Below are 17,206 nucleotides of genomic sequence, written 5' to 3' on the forward strand. Positions count from 1 at the left end.
CACTCTTACAATCTCTCTTCTGGCCTGATCACTCACTTTTGGCCTTTCTGACTTTTCTTTCCCTTTCTTCTGCCCTCTTTTTTCCTTCTCTGTGACATTCCTATTCTTGCACTACTTAGGTGCCTCTGCCACTCTTTACTGCTTTTTCCTTTTTGCCTCTTTTTCATTTTCCTTTGTGCATCTTGCTGCTTTCTCCTTTAGCATCTGCTTAGCCTACCTCCCTTCTCATGCCTATCCCCTTTGTGCTTTTGCCCCCACGACAGCCTTTCCTGTGTCTTTCTCCTGTGTAGCGCTCCCTCTTACCGCAGCTTGGCCCACTGCCCCAGACAGAAACTCCTCCCCTATCCTTTCCTCCTTAATAACAACTGCTGCGTGGACATGCTGAAAGTGTGCCAAAGGCAAGCCTGTCTGCTCCACGCCCGTGCTGACCACCAGACTCCTAGTGCTCACCTTGCCCACAGCTTCCTGTGCCATTAACCCACTTTAACCCTCATCAACCTGAAGCCAGGCCTCTCCGACCAACGTCAAAGAGGCATTCTCCTGTGCCACCGGTCGCTTAACTGCTCAACCCCCATCCACCGCCTCCCGACATATGAGACACACACTACCTTGCACACCATGAGCGACCCTCCAACCCCCCCATGTGTGAATCCTCCTCAAAACTTGATCCCTCACTAGACATGTTGCAAAAGTTTGGGACCTCCTACACAACCTCTCACTAGACCTGCTCTTCCTGACCAAAACCTGGCTGACCCCCACTTGGGCACCCAGCATCACCACAGCAATCCCACCAGGGTATAAGATCATAAGAACGAACAGGCCCAAAGGAGGACTCACCATCATTTTTAAAGAACACGTACACTGCGCTACCATTGCCGTGAACACCACCATGTGGAACACCTAAACTTCAAATTACACAACACCAACAACTATACCCTGTGTGGCACCCTCATCTACTGGACCTTGTGCCAATTTCACCAGCACATGCACTTTACTGCCCTCCCCCCGGTACTCGAGTCCAGCGCTTTCATCCTCGTCTGTAACCTCAGCTACCGCCTGGAGGACCACTCTGCCCCCATCACCACCAACCTCATGGAAGACAAGACGACCCTGTAGCTCACCACGCTACTGTACACCTCCTAGCCCCCACCATCTCCAGATGCAAGAAAATCGCAGTGGACAACCCCACACTGCTCGTCTGAACTGACCACACCCATTTCAGCTTCCCCATACCACACCACTGCAGAACTGTCATTGTGAAATCTACTCAACGAGAATGGATAAGGATCCCAGAAGAAACCTAGGCTGAGTTCTGAGATCACCTCCCACAACACCACAATGGACTCGCTTGATCTGTTTGCTACTTCAACTCCTGAATCACTCCCTGGTTCCACTCAGAATTACCACCAGACCACAAGCAAGTTGGTATACAGAAAAACTCTGAGGAACTAAAAGGCCACTGCAAGAAATTCGAACGCAGATGGAGGCTGAGACATAACCATGTGGACAGGGGTACCTACAGGTCAGCTTTCAGATTATACAATCAGCAAATTAGAGCCTCCAAAAGAGTCACTTTCACTGACCACATCGAAAACAGCACTAACAGCACCAAGGAAATTTTTGCGATTGTGAAGGACTTATCCCCTTGTGTTACCCCTTCACAAGACTTTTGAGCCCAGCTGTCCCCTTTTCTCTGCAGCAAGATCAGCAACATCTTCAAACACCAGCCAGACCAATCCACTCTGCCCATTGAGACTAACCCACTCAAAATCAACTGGACTACGTGACCCACCATGACCAAAGACAAACCCTCCTCTACCATTCAGTCCATACACTCTGGAGCACCGTTGGACCCCTACCCTGACCACATAGTTGCCCAAAGACTGTACACCATCAGCGCAGGCCTGACCCAGATACTGAATGACTCCCTCAACACAACCACCTTCTAGAAAACATGGAAGTACACCAGATTACTCCTCCTAAAGAAACTCTCAAGAGATTTAAAGATGCCAGCCAACTGCTAACTGATCTCCCTGCTACCCATCCCAGTGTTCTGCTTTCTTTCTCTTATCTCATGACCGAGCTTACAGAACCTTTCTGGAATGCACTTCTGAGTTTAAAGAAGACATTTATTGTTATTATTACTTCACCACGAGGTTCCTGAGGGACAAAATTAGTAGATTGGAAGCACACGTTCAAAAGTAGTTGCAGCAATGAAAGCAAAATATATCAAAGTACTTCTCAGTTGCAATGTACACAGCAAGTACATGTGATTATATTATAGCGTAACTTCAAAGCAAAGCATAAAAGTCAAAATTGCATCACCGTAGGGCAAGGCTGTAGGGCCTATAACTCAGCTTCATCTTTCTGGGGCTTCAAGTTGATGACTGCAGTTCAACTGCGAGAAAGAGATTTTCTACCCAAATGGGAGACAGGCAACTGACGTCTGGTTCCTGTCTGAAGTCAAGATAGTTTCAATCTAACCCTGCTGTAGTCCAGAGCAAACTCACTGTGAGAACCAAAGAAACTTGAAGAGTGGCCAATTCTCCAAGCCTCACTCGTTCTCAGACTGGATTGAGAGGTAAACACAAAATCTACGCACTCTTATCAGCTAAGGTCTGGTGTGAAAAACACAGCTTGGTCTACCATGTGGAAAAACACAGCTTGGGAAAACACAGCTCATCTGCAATGTCTAACTCCATGTTAATGCCAATAGGCAGCTAACCTAAATATCAAATTTAGTGTCTAATGCCATGTCAAAGCCAATATTCAGCTAAACTGAATACAGAATGTAATGTCTAATGCCATGTCAAAGCCAATAGGCAGCTAAACTGAATACAGAATGTAATGGCTAACTCCATGTTAAAGCCAATAGGCACCTAAACTGAATACAGAATGTAATGGCTAACGCCATGTCAAAGCCAATAGGCAGCTAAACTGAACACAACATGTAATGTCCTACTGGTGAACATTGAGCAACTAATATGCGCAGTGGTCAAACACAATTAATAGCATCACACCCAGCAAACATGATGGAGAAAACCATCAATAGGAACTAGTCGCTCACCTCAATAACAACCTCTCCTCGGCTCCATCGAATACGGATTCATGTCTCACCACAACATCGAGACTGCACTCGCCAACACCACAGACAACAACAGACTAATCATAGACAGAGGATAAACATCTGCCCTCCTCCAACTATACCTGTTCGTCGCCTTCAACACAGTCTCCCATCCTTTTGTCATTCAGTGCCTCCATGAAGCTGGCATACGGGACCAGTGCATACAAGGCCCTCGCTCTGAGGGATCTGCTCCTTTTTAACAGCTCACACCCATTCAGTCAGCCTGACACCCTTTACCTTGATCCCCTGCCTCATCTGCAGAGTTTTCCAAGGATCATCACTCACCCCCACACTCTTCAATGTCTATGTGACCACACTCCCCAGCATTATCTGCATTTACAGAATTAATGTAATCTCCTACATAGACGACACTAGGCTCATCCGCTCCCACTCGGACAAAATACCAGAACTTGAACAAACTTCACCTACTGTATGTCCAAAGTCACGAGCTGGATGAAAACCATTTGCCTAAAACGCAACACAGACAAAATGAAAGTTGTACTGTTTGAAAGAGACACATCATTATGGAACTTTCACCGTGGCAAGCAGAACTCAAACCCACTCCTGGCTCGGCAACCCAAGCGATAAGTCCTGCTTAATGATTGACAACCAACTCACCATGACCAGCCAGGTGAAGGCAGTCTCAACTTTCTGTATCCACACCCTCAAATTGCTCAAGAAAATATTCAATTGGCTCCTAGCCAACACATGGAGGGCCGTTACTCAGTCCCTCATCACCAGCAAGTTGAACTTCTGCAATGCGCTCTATGTGGGAATCAACGTCCAACTGACCAGGACCAGGAGGTTCCTGACCATTGTGGAGTAAGCATGCTGTTCCATAAAACACTCCTGCATCCAGTTCTCACCACCTGACCAGAAGGCAGATAAACGTTTGTGAAACTTGGCCCAGCATGACAGATATGGGTGCAATATACTGTTTATGCCCTCACTTGTAGTAAAACAAGATTTCTTGCATAAATATCCAGATTATGCAACAAATTTGGTAAGTCTGCGACCATGACAGCGGGTATTTGGAACATAGACCTTGATCTGTTATTGGATCTGAGAAGAACCTTAAAAGATTCAATGGATTTGATAGGGCTGTTTTACAAGATGTCCTATCTAGCCTCAATTTACTTGATGTGTGGCGGATCCTACACCCCTCCAGCAAAGAGTCTACTTTCCTGTCAGTCAATGGGATGCTGTCCTGCATTGACTACTTTATAATTCAGGGTCTTCTACTCTAAGTGGCAAGCCGCATAGAAATTCTATGGGAAAGAGTATCCAATCACTCTCCAGTCTGTCTAGATACCACACTAGGCAATGCTGTGCTCCCCACACACAGTTGTGGTGGCATTTGGTGTCTGCAGGCATATGTATATGTGTATGTTTTGTTTATATATATATATATATATATATATATATATATATATATATATATATATATACACACACACACACATATATATATATATATATATATATATATATATATATATATATATTTATATATTTGAAAAACAAAAAGGCTCAGAAAAGGCACCGCGCTCCAATTACCTGTGCTACTGCTGAGGCGAGCCAACCCAAAACAATGTTTTTAATCAAAAATTAGCAGTACACTCCAATAGGGGTTATAATTCTCACGTGTATTTCATGTTCAAGCTGGAAAAATAAAACGAACAACGCGTTTCGACCGTCTGGTCTTTTTCGAGTTCGAAGAATCTCATTACTCTTGCAGCTTCTATTTATAGAAACGAACAGTGCTTTACAGTGCATGTTGGGACTCGTGGTTCCAAACCACTTAACCCTTCGACAAATATAACAAACAAACAAAAGTAATGTGTGTAAATATTATTACATTTCAAAAAGAGGACATGGGTTAATTTATTTAAACACCAATGTTTTAAATTCAAAGACTGTAGGACCACCATATGTTGACAAATGATTATAAATGCATGTAGTCAAAAATAAATTATTAAAAATGTATGAATTTAATTCTCAAATAAATTCTTTGATTTTTATTGAAAATAACCATTATTATCGTACTACCGAAAGTAGTGCAAAATTTCCTCCAAAATTGGTTAATTCATTGATATAATTCTGTGTAACTTATATTAATATAGCTATTGAATTGTAAGAAAGAAAAAATAAATAAAGAAAAAAGAGAGAGGAGAGATCCAAAGGAGTCAAATTCAATAATTTTCAAAATAATATATCTTATCTTATGTTATACAGGTGATAAGAGCAAATGTTATTGTGGTAGAATTTATAACTCCACATTAACATTAGATATTCTTTTAAAATTAAGGCTAGAACTACAAATTAACAAATAGTTCTTCATCATTGTTCATCCCAAAAGGGACCTTAGTTTTCATCTGTATTATGAATCTTGATTCAAGACGCCTTAACTTTTTAACTCTATCACCTCCTCTCTCATGCTCAGGAATGTGATCAATACCATAGTATCTCAGAGTTCTCCAATCATTCTGTGTGTGAGTTTGTAAGTGTCTAGCTGTGGCATATGTGAAATCCTTATGATTGCTCTTATATGTTCCAAAATTCTTTTCTTTAAAGCACAAATTGTGCTCCCAATATACTTGGAGCCACAATGACATTCAATTACATACACCACAAATTTTGTGTCACATGTGATCTTATGCTTAATTACCAACTCTTGTCCATTTGGAAATGTGACCTTTTTCAAAGATTTTCCAATTTTACAAGCTTTACAATGATTACATTTAAAGAACCCCTTTTGGGTTTCCCCCAGCCAAGTGTGTTCCTTCTCCAGGCAAAAATGACTTTTAATAATCATATCCTTTATACTGGGTGCTTTCCTGTATGAAAATAAAGGCATAGGGCTCACTAGGGATCCTAAATCCGGATCTCGTTTTATAATTTGCCAATGTTTACATAAAATGTTTTTAATAAGATTACTTTCTTTGGTAAACTGCATTATCATTCTTATTGGCTCTTTTGAAGTTTTCTCCTTGTTTTGAAACAGGAGGACTTCTCGTTTTTTTGACTGAATTAAATTGAGATTTTTCTTGAGAATGTTCTCATTATAACCTCGAGTTTTAAACCTCTCATAGGTTTGATAACATTTTAATAATGACTCTCTTTCACTGGAGCAATTTCTCCTCATTCTAATGAATTCACCCCAGGGTATACTGTTAATCAGAGATTTGGGGTGAAAACTTCTACCATGTAGTATACTGTTGCATGCAGTCTCTTTTCAAAAAACCGTGGTTTCTATTTTGTCATTCTCAATATAAATCGTAATATCTAGAAAATTAATCGTTGTATTACTTATATCACAAGTGAATTTAAGACCCACTTCATTATTATTCAGAATATCAAAATATTCCATAAATTCCTGCCTTGATCCATTCCAAATGATAAAAAGATCATCTATGTAGCGAACCCAAAGTAATGCTTTTTCAGCATAGTGTTCATTGTTTTTACTCCACGCTATCTCCCTTTCCCACCAACCCATTACCAGGTTTGCATAATTTGGGGAAAATGAAATTCCCATAGCAGTACCACATAATTGATGATAAATTTCATGATTAAAAATTAAAACATTGTTTTTAAGACACATATCAATCATGTCTAGTAACATCTTCGAATGCTCTAACTCCGAAATATTTCGCTGTTTCAGAAAGTATTCACAAGCATTTAACCCAATTTCATGCCTGATTGATGTGTAAAGAGAGACTACGTCTATTGTAACTAACAAATAACTGCTATGCCAATCTAAATCTAGTAGAATTTTAAGAAGATCTCCAGAGTCCTTGATATATGAACTTAAGGTTTTTACTATGGGAGCTAGATAAATGTCTACATAATTAGAAACTCTTTCAAATAATGAATCACATGCAGAGACTATTGGCCTTCCCGGTGGTGATTTCAATGATTTGTGAATTTTCGGCAGAAAATATATCGTTGGTAAAGTAGAATTCTCTTTCTTTAAAAATGTGTATTCTTCACGATCAAGTAACAGTTGTTGATACCAAGTCTCCAATTTGGTATGTAAAAGAAAAGTCAACTTTTTTATAGGATTTGATGTTAACTTTTTATATTCAAATGGATTATTCAGTTGTCTGTAAGCTTCCATCATATAATCGGAAATATTTTGGATGACAATGTTACCTCCTTTGTCTGCTGGTTTAATTATAATCCGATTATTTTGTGTTAAGTTCTTTAGTGCCAGGCGCTCATTTTTTGTCAAATTCTCCATGTTATTTCCACGTTTTTTATTTTGTAGGCGCTCTAAATCTTCTAAAACTAATTCTGAATATAAATCTATTTTATTGCCTGGAGATAAAACAGGACAAAACTTCGATTTCTCTTTTAAACCAGATGGTATTTGATATTTGGTATTCACGTTTAGTTGTTGTAAAACTTCCATTTCCGTATATTCATCGTCCTGTAAGTTATGAAATAAGTCAAACATTGTTTTTAAATCAGTTGCTTGATCAACAGTTAATTGAGTTTCATCTGATTCCACTGTGGTCTTATTCTCTAAATTAGACAAAGTCTTTTTCTTTTGCTGTGTATGAAATTTCAACAATTTTAACTTTCTTATGAATTTATAGATATCAATCCGAGTATCTACATAATTATGATGAATTTCAGGGCAGAATGATAGGCCTTTGTTAAGAGTTTTTAATTCCAATTCTGTGAGTTTGTAATCAGACAGATTCACTACTAAGTTTGGAGATTCGCTTATTTCCTTAAGCTCCTGAGAGAGTATTGTCTTTTGCCTGTTTCTTTTTGCTCTCCTTGATTTTCTTTTTTTGATTCTGCCTGATTTGATTTTCTTCCAAAGCCACGGCCTGTTGTTCTGCCTCTTCCTCTTGAAAGTTTTTGATCCAAACAAAGTACTTGCATTTCTTCTAAAAAAGTGTTTCCGTTATCAATGCTATCTCCTTCACTTACTTCTACTTCTGACTTTGTGGACGTCTCATCCCCACTTTGGGCCGGTTGTGCTCTTATAGCCTTGGAATTACGTTTTAATTGATCTAATCTCTTGGCAAATGTATATATTCTCCCAAATTTATAGTCTTTTTCATCCCTCAAGAATTTACTCTTTTTTTCTTTCCTGAATTTCATCTTCATATAAATTTAGACGTTTTTCCATAGCTTGACGTAATGAAGTTTGGTCACTTTTGTCGTTTTGATTATTTAACTTTTCTTCCAGATCTCTAATTTTAGCATAAATCTCTTCCAAGTCTAATTTAGCGTGTTTAATCAGAATTCTCATCATGTTTAAGGAACATTGTGTATTATTTTCAGCCCATTCTGTGAACAAGTCTGGTTTAATGCCAGTGTATGTTGGCATTAAAAGTATCCTCAAGCCCCTTGGGATCCTTTTAACTTCAATGTATTTTTCTAATGCTAAAATTTCCCAACTCTTATTGATTTCCCTTCTATAAAACTTTTCAAGTTCAACAAACTTCTGTTGTGTTGATAGATCTTTTCTTGAGTTAGAGTTAGTTGGTTTCTCCTCCATAATTATACTACTGGTATCGAAAACCTTTGCAGCTGTTATAGACCTTTTGACTTTTCTGTCCTCCATTGCTAGCGTGCGATGTGCTTAAAAAATAAATGGTAACATACTAAATTGGAGACTTGGTATCAACAACTGTTACTTGATCGTGAAGAATACACATTTTTAAAGAAAGAGAATTCTACTTTACCAACGATATATTTTCTGCCGAAAATTCACAAATCATTGAAATCACCACCGGGAAGGCCAATAGTCTCTGCATGTGATTCATTATTTGAAAGAGTTTCTAATTATGTAGACATTTATCTAGCTCCCATAGTAAAAACCTTAAGTTCATATATCAAGGACTCTGGAGATCTTCTTAAAATTCTACTAGATTTAGATTGGCATAGCAGTTATTTGTTAGTTACAATAGACGTAGTCTCTCTTTAAACATCAATCAGGCATGAAATTGGGTTAAATGCTTGTGAATACTTTCTGAAACAGCGAAATATTTCGGAGTTAGAGCATTCAAAGATGTTACTAGACATGATTGATATGTGTCTTAAAAACAATGTTTTCATTTTTAATCATGAAATTTATCATCAATTATGTGGTACTGCTATGGGAATTTCATTTTCCCCAAATTATGCAAACCTGGTAATGGGTTGGTGGGAAAGGGAGATAGCGTGGAGTAAAAACAATGAACACTATGCTGAAAAAGCATTACTTTGGGTTCGCTACATAGATGATCTTTTTATCATTTGGAATGGATTAAGGCAGGAATGCATGGAATATTTTGATATTCTGAATAATAATGAAGTGGGTCTTAAATTCACTTGTGATATAAGTAATACAACGATTAATTTTCTAGATATTACGATTTATATTGAGAATGACAAAATAGAAACCACGGTTTTTCGAAAAGAGACTGCATGCAACAATATACTACATGGTAGAAGCTTTCACCCCAAATCTCTGATTAACAGTATACCCTTGGGTGAGTTCATTAGAATGAGGAGAAATTGCTCCAGTGAAAGAGAGTCATTATTAAAATGTTATCAAACCTATGAGAGGTTTAAAACTCGAGGTTATAATGAGAACATTCTCAAGAAAAATCTCAATTTAATTCAGTCAAAAAAACGAGAAGTCCTCCTGTTTCAAAACAAGGAGAAAACTTCAAAAGAGCCAATAAGAATGATAATGCAGTTTACCAAAGAAAGTAATCTTATTAAAAACATTTTATGTAAACATTGGCAAATTATAAAACGAGATCCGGATTTAGGATCCCTAGTGAGCCCTATGCCTTTATTTTTATACAGGAAAGCACCCAGTATAAAGGATATGATTATTAAAAGTCATTTTTGCCTGGAGAAGGAACACACTTGGCTGGGGGAAACCCAAAAGGGGTTCATTAAATGTAATCATTGTAAAGCTTGTAAAATTGGAAAATCTTTGACAAAGGTCACATTTCCAAATGGACAAGAGTTGGTAATTAAGCATAAGATCACATGTGACACAAAATTTGTGGTGTATGTAATTGAATGTCATTGTGGCTCCAAGTATATTGGGAGCACAATTTGTGCTTTAAAGAAAATAATTTTGGAACATATAAGAGCAATCAATCATAAGGATTTCACATATCCCACAGCTAGACACTTACAAACTCACACACAGAATGATTGGAGAACTCTGAGATACTATGGTATTGATCACATTCCTGAGCATGAGAGAGGAGGTGATAGAGTTAAAAAGTTAAGGCGTCTTGAATCAAGATTCATAATACAGATGAAAACTAAGGTCCCTTCTGGGATGAACAATGATGAAGAACTATTTGTTAATTTGTAGTTCTAGCCTTAATTTTAAAAGAATATCTAATGTTAATGTGGAGTTATAAATTCTACCACAATAACATTTGCTCTTATCACCTGTATAACATAAGATAAGATATATTATTTTGAAAATTATTGAATTTGACTCCTTTGGATCTCTCCTCTCTCTTTTTTCTTTATTTATTTTTTCTTTCTTACAATTCAATAGCTATATTAATATAAGTTACACAGAATTATATCAATGAATTAACCAATTTTGGAGGAAAGTTTGCACTACTTTCGGTAGTACGACAATAATGGTTATTTTCAATAAAAATCAAAGAATTTATTTGAGAATTAAATTCATACATTTTTAATAATTTATTTTTGACTACATGCATTTATAATCATTTGTCAACATATGGTGATACTACAGTCTTTGAATTTAAAACATTGGTGTTTAAATAAATTGACCCATGTCCTCTTTTTGAAATGTAATAATATTTACACACATTACTTTTGTTTGTTTGTTATATTTGTCGAAGGGTTAAGTGGTTTGGAACCACGAGTCCCAACATGCACTGTAAAGCACTGTTCGTTTCTATAAATAGAAGCTGCAAGAGTAATGAGATTCTTCGAACTCGAAAAAGACCAGACGGTCGAAACGCGTCGTTCGTTTTATTTTTCCAGCTTGAACATGAAATAAACGTGAGAATTATCACCCCTAATGGAGTGCACTGCTAATTTTTGATAAAAAAAAAGTATATATATATATATATATATATATAGTTAGTTTCTATAGAAAAAGCATTTTTTGTTTTGCTAATGACTTTGCCGCTGTTTGATGAATCTTCAGGAAATTTCCCCAAAAACAGTGGTCAATTGGTCAATTCAACTGCTGTATCAAACGTTTTGTGGTGATCCGTCAAGCGGGCCTGAGAAAAAAAGGGTGGGGAGGGGTGTCCCAAAAACTTGTTTTCCCCATTCATTGTTCTATAGGGATTTTGAACAGTGATAGTGCAGAAACCACTGGACAGAATTACACCAAATTCGACAAAAGGGAGCTCTTAGTCCAGAAAGATGCCTTTTTGTGTAAATCCATTCAGAAGTTTTGAAGAAAATAATGAAAATCCACATTTGTATTTATAGGGTCGCTAAGGATTCGTGACCTCTCCCGATCTCGTGCTGAGATCCGATTGTCTGCCAACACTTCAACAAGGAAGTGTTGGTTACCATCTTGGTACTCTGCTTCAGCTGAGTCCTGGAAAAAAGGTTACAAATAAAGAAAAGGGGCCAGGGTACGGACACCCTGACCCCTTAGCTCTGATGGTGGGGTCCTAGAGGGACCCTCCAGAGCTAAAAAGCATTTTTTTTAAATGTTTGTTGTGAATTTGCGACAGGGTCGCAAATCCGGGCAAACTCTTTTTTTTTAAAAAGCAAGTGCGGGCTCCCAAACTTGTTTTCTATCAAGCCCCCAGTTGCACTTAATATTTCAATTGGGTGGGGCCATATGTTCTTCCCTCCTCCTCCTCCCCCGCAGCCTCGGGGACCACCACCTCCCCGAGGCTCTAATCACTTTTAGTGCAAAGATGCAGGCAGGGAGACAGAGGAAACATTTCTCTCAAAGACTCTATTTCTATGACAGCATTGCTGGCTCCCACAGGAAGGAGGGAGCCAGCTGGGACCGTGGGTGACTTCAGGCTCCCCCATAGTCCCCAATATTGTGACTAGGTGCCCTTGGGTGCACACAGGTCACATGGCCCGGACCTACGGGATGGGGTCCCCGGGGCTGAGATCGGCCCTGGGGAGGGGCCCACGCGGCATCTCCCACCCCCTAAATATTTTTTTTTACCGGGCCCTGGTGGATGGGGTCCCTGTGGCCCCTGATTGGTCTGTGGAGGGGAGCATTGCACCCCTGCCAAAAAAAGTTATAATTAGGCCCGGCCCTGGGGGATGGTGTCCCCGGGGGACATGATTGGCCTGGGGAGGGGGGCCTCGCGACCCCCCCCCCCTTCAAATAAATAAAATAAAAAATATTTAGGCCGGTTGTCGGCCGATGGGGCCCCAGGAGGCCAAGATCCACCTGGTGGTGGGGGTCATGGCCCCCACCCCAAAAAAAATTATTAGGCCAGGCCAACGGGGATGGGGTCCCCAGGCAAAGATTGGCCCTGAGGAGGGGGAGCCACGCAGACCACCCTCCCACCTCACCCCCCAATAAATGAAAATATTTAGGCCCGACCTCGGGGATGATGTCCACGGGGTCGAAAACATCTGGGGGAGGTGGTGGTTTAATTAACGTATAGTAATGAAAATTATTTTACGTTAAAAAAACAAAACAAAAAAAAACGTAGAAATTCACCGAAAAAAACAAAGGTTACAGGCATATTATAGTTAGGAAATAATTGTTTTTAAAAAACCATAGAAATTCACTTTAAAAAAACAGAGTACATGGACTTTATAATTAGGCTCAAAGGTACCAAAGCAGAGAAATTCACCTGTTATAGTGAGAGTTATCTCAAGTAACTGTAACTTGTACTGCTAATTATTTCACAAATTACGGCACTCATGACATCTTTGATAACATCACAGATAATATTAGTGTGATATTTGCAGTAAAATGTTTGATTCAAAAACTTTGCATGGCAGGGACGCAAGAGAGAACGCACTCTTCAGCTCAAATGCTTTGGGCAGAGTGACCGGAAGAGCCCAATTCATGCAGAACTCAGCTTTGACCAAGGCAAAACAGCATGAACAGCTCAGTTTACAATGTAACTTTGCTTTCTTGATGCCTGGCTATATGGCACACCACCTGGGAGCAGAGTACTTTACCCTCAGTGGCCAAATCCACTAATGCTGAGGAGAAGGGCTTAGTGAGAGTTGGGTGACGACACTATGAACTGGGAGAGAAAGCAGGTATGATGATAGCATTCCAACTACTACAAAGGGAATCTCGATTAATTATATCCATGATCTGAGACGCCCAGAGCAAACTGGTAAGACACCTTTGTAAACATCACTGAGCAGTTGAATCCTTCTATGAGAAATTATATTGTTTGCCTCGGGAAATTACCCTTGCAAATTCTATGACTGTTACATCTCTAGGGAAGCGGAAGCCCATCTCAAACAGGGTATTCATAACTCATCTCTAAAGAAGGCAAAGATTCCTTACAGTGCAGAAGCTACATACCTATCCTTATTAATGTGCATGTCAAATTTCTGGCCAAGATCCTCGGTTCCAGGCTGCAAAAGGCTATCCCCTCTCTTTCACAAGTGGGTTTTGTCCAGGAATCATGTGAGGATTCTTGTCCATTTGGTATGGGTATCTAGGGGATCTGGAGGATCATTTTCTTGCCCTCTACTTCAACGCTGAAAAAGTGGGTGAATGATAGATTTGATCTGAGCTGAGACTTTTTATCATTGGGGGCAGATTTATCTATCCGTCACTAACTGAGCATATAACATGTGGGGGATTTTGATCTTGTTCTAATGTGGTAACTCAAGGTTTGAGGCAGGACTGCCCCTTGTTCTTCCCTCTCCTCTTCTTGCACTGGAAACCTTGGCAACTGATATTTGGTCTTTGAACCAAATTAGGGAACTTTGCTCCAAGACTTGTCTATCTAGAGTATTTTTTTATGTGAAAGACATCCTTATATAAATGACTGATCCCCACTTGTCACTTCCTGCACTGATGTCCCTTCTGGACTACTTCTCTCAGTGCTCAGGCTATAAGGTAAATTGGGGAGAAAGTTAAAGCAGTGTCAATTTACTGTTCCATCCCTAGAGCCAGCAGTGCCAGTTTCCCAATAAGATGTGTAAGAAAAGGGCCTATGTCGCTTTGGTATTCTGTCAAAAAGAGGCTTCAAAAGTGTCTTCCCACTACAGCCTAAGACAGTCTGACTTCAACATATGGTGTCCACTCCACCTCATCCCATGGTTAAGATAGTGGAGGCACTGAGGTTTAACTATGTGTGGATGTTACCCATTACAATCCAGAAATTACTGCTCTCTCACATTGACATTAAGTCCTGTATTTGGGGTAGGGAGTGGGGTGACACCTGATCTACCCCTCCTGGTAGGTATAGAATAGAATATATACTGGTCTTTTCGAGCATTCCAAAGGTTAGTGATACAGCTTGGACCATTGTGATCTGATAATAGTCAATGGGATTGCACCCAATTTGACGGAAGGCTGGTCCACGGTATTACTAAAGATGACAGCATGCTCACCCAGTTGAAATTTCTGGCTTTACTCCATGCCTTGTTTGATAGTGTAGTCTATGTTAATCACAGATGTTGATGCCTGGTAAATGCGCTTGCGGTCACAAATGTTTGCATCCTACGACACTGGAGGAAACCCATAGTACTTATTCATTACGTTAGTACTTATTCATTAAGTGGGTGAGTTAACTGAATCTGTAAAGATAGATGACTGTGAATGTGCTATCTGTCGACTAAATAATTAGATTCCTTTCTATAGCTTAATTTGGGAACCCTTTGTGCCTCAAGTCCACTTGAGATACACATGTGGCCACTTGGCCAGCCTAGTCCCAACCCATCTAGCTTCACGAGACATCCTAAAGAGTGCTTTTTCATTGTTGGCTATACTGGGATGACTTGTATTAATATTGGGGTAGATAGGTATGAGGAGGTGCAATACTGTTAGGATTAGAGTCGAGAGAAACATGTTACTTGGTTGCTAGGCATGACACTGCAGTCAGTGGAGTTGTTATATCTTAAATGGTTGAGATTCAAGATTAGGCTACAGAAAGAAATGTATCAATGATCATATTGTTTGCATTGTATTGGCAGGAGACTAATGGTTTGATAATGTTTTCTTTTTGGTTTGGTATGATTTTATTTATGTCCCATACTTCACTGTAAATTGCCAATAAATGGTTGCTTCAAACCAAATAAATTGTGGTACTTATTCTAAGTAAAAGTCCCTCTGGATCTCATATTCAATACCAGTTGTGATTTCTTCCTTTCATAAAATTGTCAGTTTTCATTTTTATCATTTTGACCTGTCTCCAGTTTATCTGGCTGAAATTCTCTACTTTGGAAGTGCATCAGACTCAAGCACTCCTGATTACATAACTGCTTCTCATATTTGGTTTCTTTTAGACTTGGCATCCTTGGCATGGTCTCCCCTAACTTTTTGCCTCTGTTACCCAGGTTGTTGATGTATGCTGGGCTCTGTTTTTGCTGTTTTTGTCACTCTGGGCACTTTACCACTGCTATCCAGTGCTAAAGTGCAAGTGCTCTTATGTAAATTGTATGTGTAATTGGCTTTCCATGATTGGCATATTTGATTTACTAGTAAGTCTCTAGTACAGTGCACTAGAGGTGCCCAGGGCCTGTAAATCAAATGCTACTAGTGGGCCTGCAGCACTGGTTGTGCCACCCACATTAGTAGCTCTGTAAAAATGGCTCAGACCTGCCACTGGAGTGTCTGTGTGTGCAGTTTTAAAATGCCAATTCGCCTTGCCAAGTGTACCTACTTGCCAGGCCTAAACCTTCCCTTTTCTTACATGTAAGACACCCTAAGATAGGCTTTAGGTAGCCCCATGGGCAGGGTGCAGTGTATGTTTAAGGTAAGACATATAATAATGTGTTTTATATGTCCTGTGAAATACTGCCAAATTCGGTTTTCACTGTTGCAAGGCCTTCTCTCTCATAGGTTAACATGGGGGCTGCCTTTAAATATGATTAAAGCGTAGATTCCCTTTGGGAGCAGATAGACATTTGGAGTACGGGGTCTCTGAACTCCCAATTTAAAAATACATCTGTTAGTAAAGTTGTTTTGAGATTGTGTGTTTGAAAATGCCACTTTTAGAAAGTAGGCATTTTCTTGCTTAAACCATTCTGTGACTCTGCCTGTTTGTAGATTCCCTGTCTGGGTTAGTTTGACAGATGGGCAGTTTGCACCTCTCTCTAGACAGTGACACAAAGGGAGCTGGGGTGTAGCCTGCATATCCTGATGAGCCATCTGTGCTAGGAGGGAGGGAAGGACTGGTCACTTGAAAGGGCTGTGCCTGCCCTCACACAATGCAGTCTCCAACCTCCTAATGTGTGTCTGGAGCCTGGCCTGGGCAAGGCAGGATCTCACAAACAAGAGAGACTTTCCTACTACTTCAAAGGCAGAAAGGGGTGTAAGAAGAGCATCCAAACCCCTCGTAATTAGATCACTTCTGGAATCAAGTGGAACCTCTGCTAAGGAGAAGAGCTGAGGAGAAGTGCTGCCCAGCCTGTGACTGTGCTTTTTGGAGCTATCCTGCAGTTGCTGGTTCTGCCTGTGAAAGGGTACAAAGACGGGACTTTGTTGTGCATTCCTGCTTGTGAAGAATCTCCTAGGGCTTGAACTGAGCTTGCCTCCTGTGGTTGAAGTCTCAGGGCCATCAAAGACTTCCTTTGCCAGCACCTGAACTCTCTGCTGAGACTCCTGCCCTGCCAAGTGGTGCCCTATCCAGTTCGTGTGCCTTTGAAAGGTGAAGCTGGCAGACAAAGACTGAAAATCAACGCACAGATCACTGTGCGGGGAAATTTTCGACACACCTTCCGTGACGCGGCTGTTAAACACTCCACCTGCATCGCGGCTGGAAGATCGACGCAACGCAGCTGGAGAAACGATGCGGAACACCTGCTAATGGAGGCTGATAAAGATGCAAACCCCACGCAGCGCAGTTTTGTGATACCATACGACTGGATTTTCAACGCAACATCACTGGGTACGGAAAAACAACTCAAAGCCTGCCCAGACCCGGATAGACTCATCGCTCTCTT

The 17,206-nt window shown here is 40.1% G+C and overlaps 1 protein-coding gene across 2 annotated transcripts in view; it reads left to right on the forward strand.

Annotated features, from left to right (window-relative positions):
* The window catches only part of LRRIQ1 (leucine rich repeats and IQ motif containing 1), a 1,566,481-nt gene that overhangs the window by 79,426 nt on the left and 1,469,849 nt on the right, over positions 1 to 17,206 (forward strand). The window lies entirely within an intron of this gene.

The sequence above is a fragment of the Pleurodeles waltl genome, chromosome 4_1, assembly GCF_031143425.1.
Source record: "Pleurodeles waltl isolate 20211129_DDA chromosome 4_1, aPleWal1.hap1.20221129, whole genome shotgun sequence".
NCBI lineage: Eukaryota > Metazoa > Chordata > Amphibia > Caudata > Salamandridae > Pleurodeles > Pleurodeles waltl.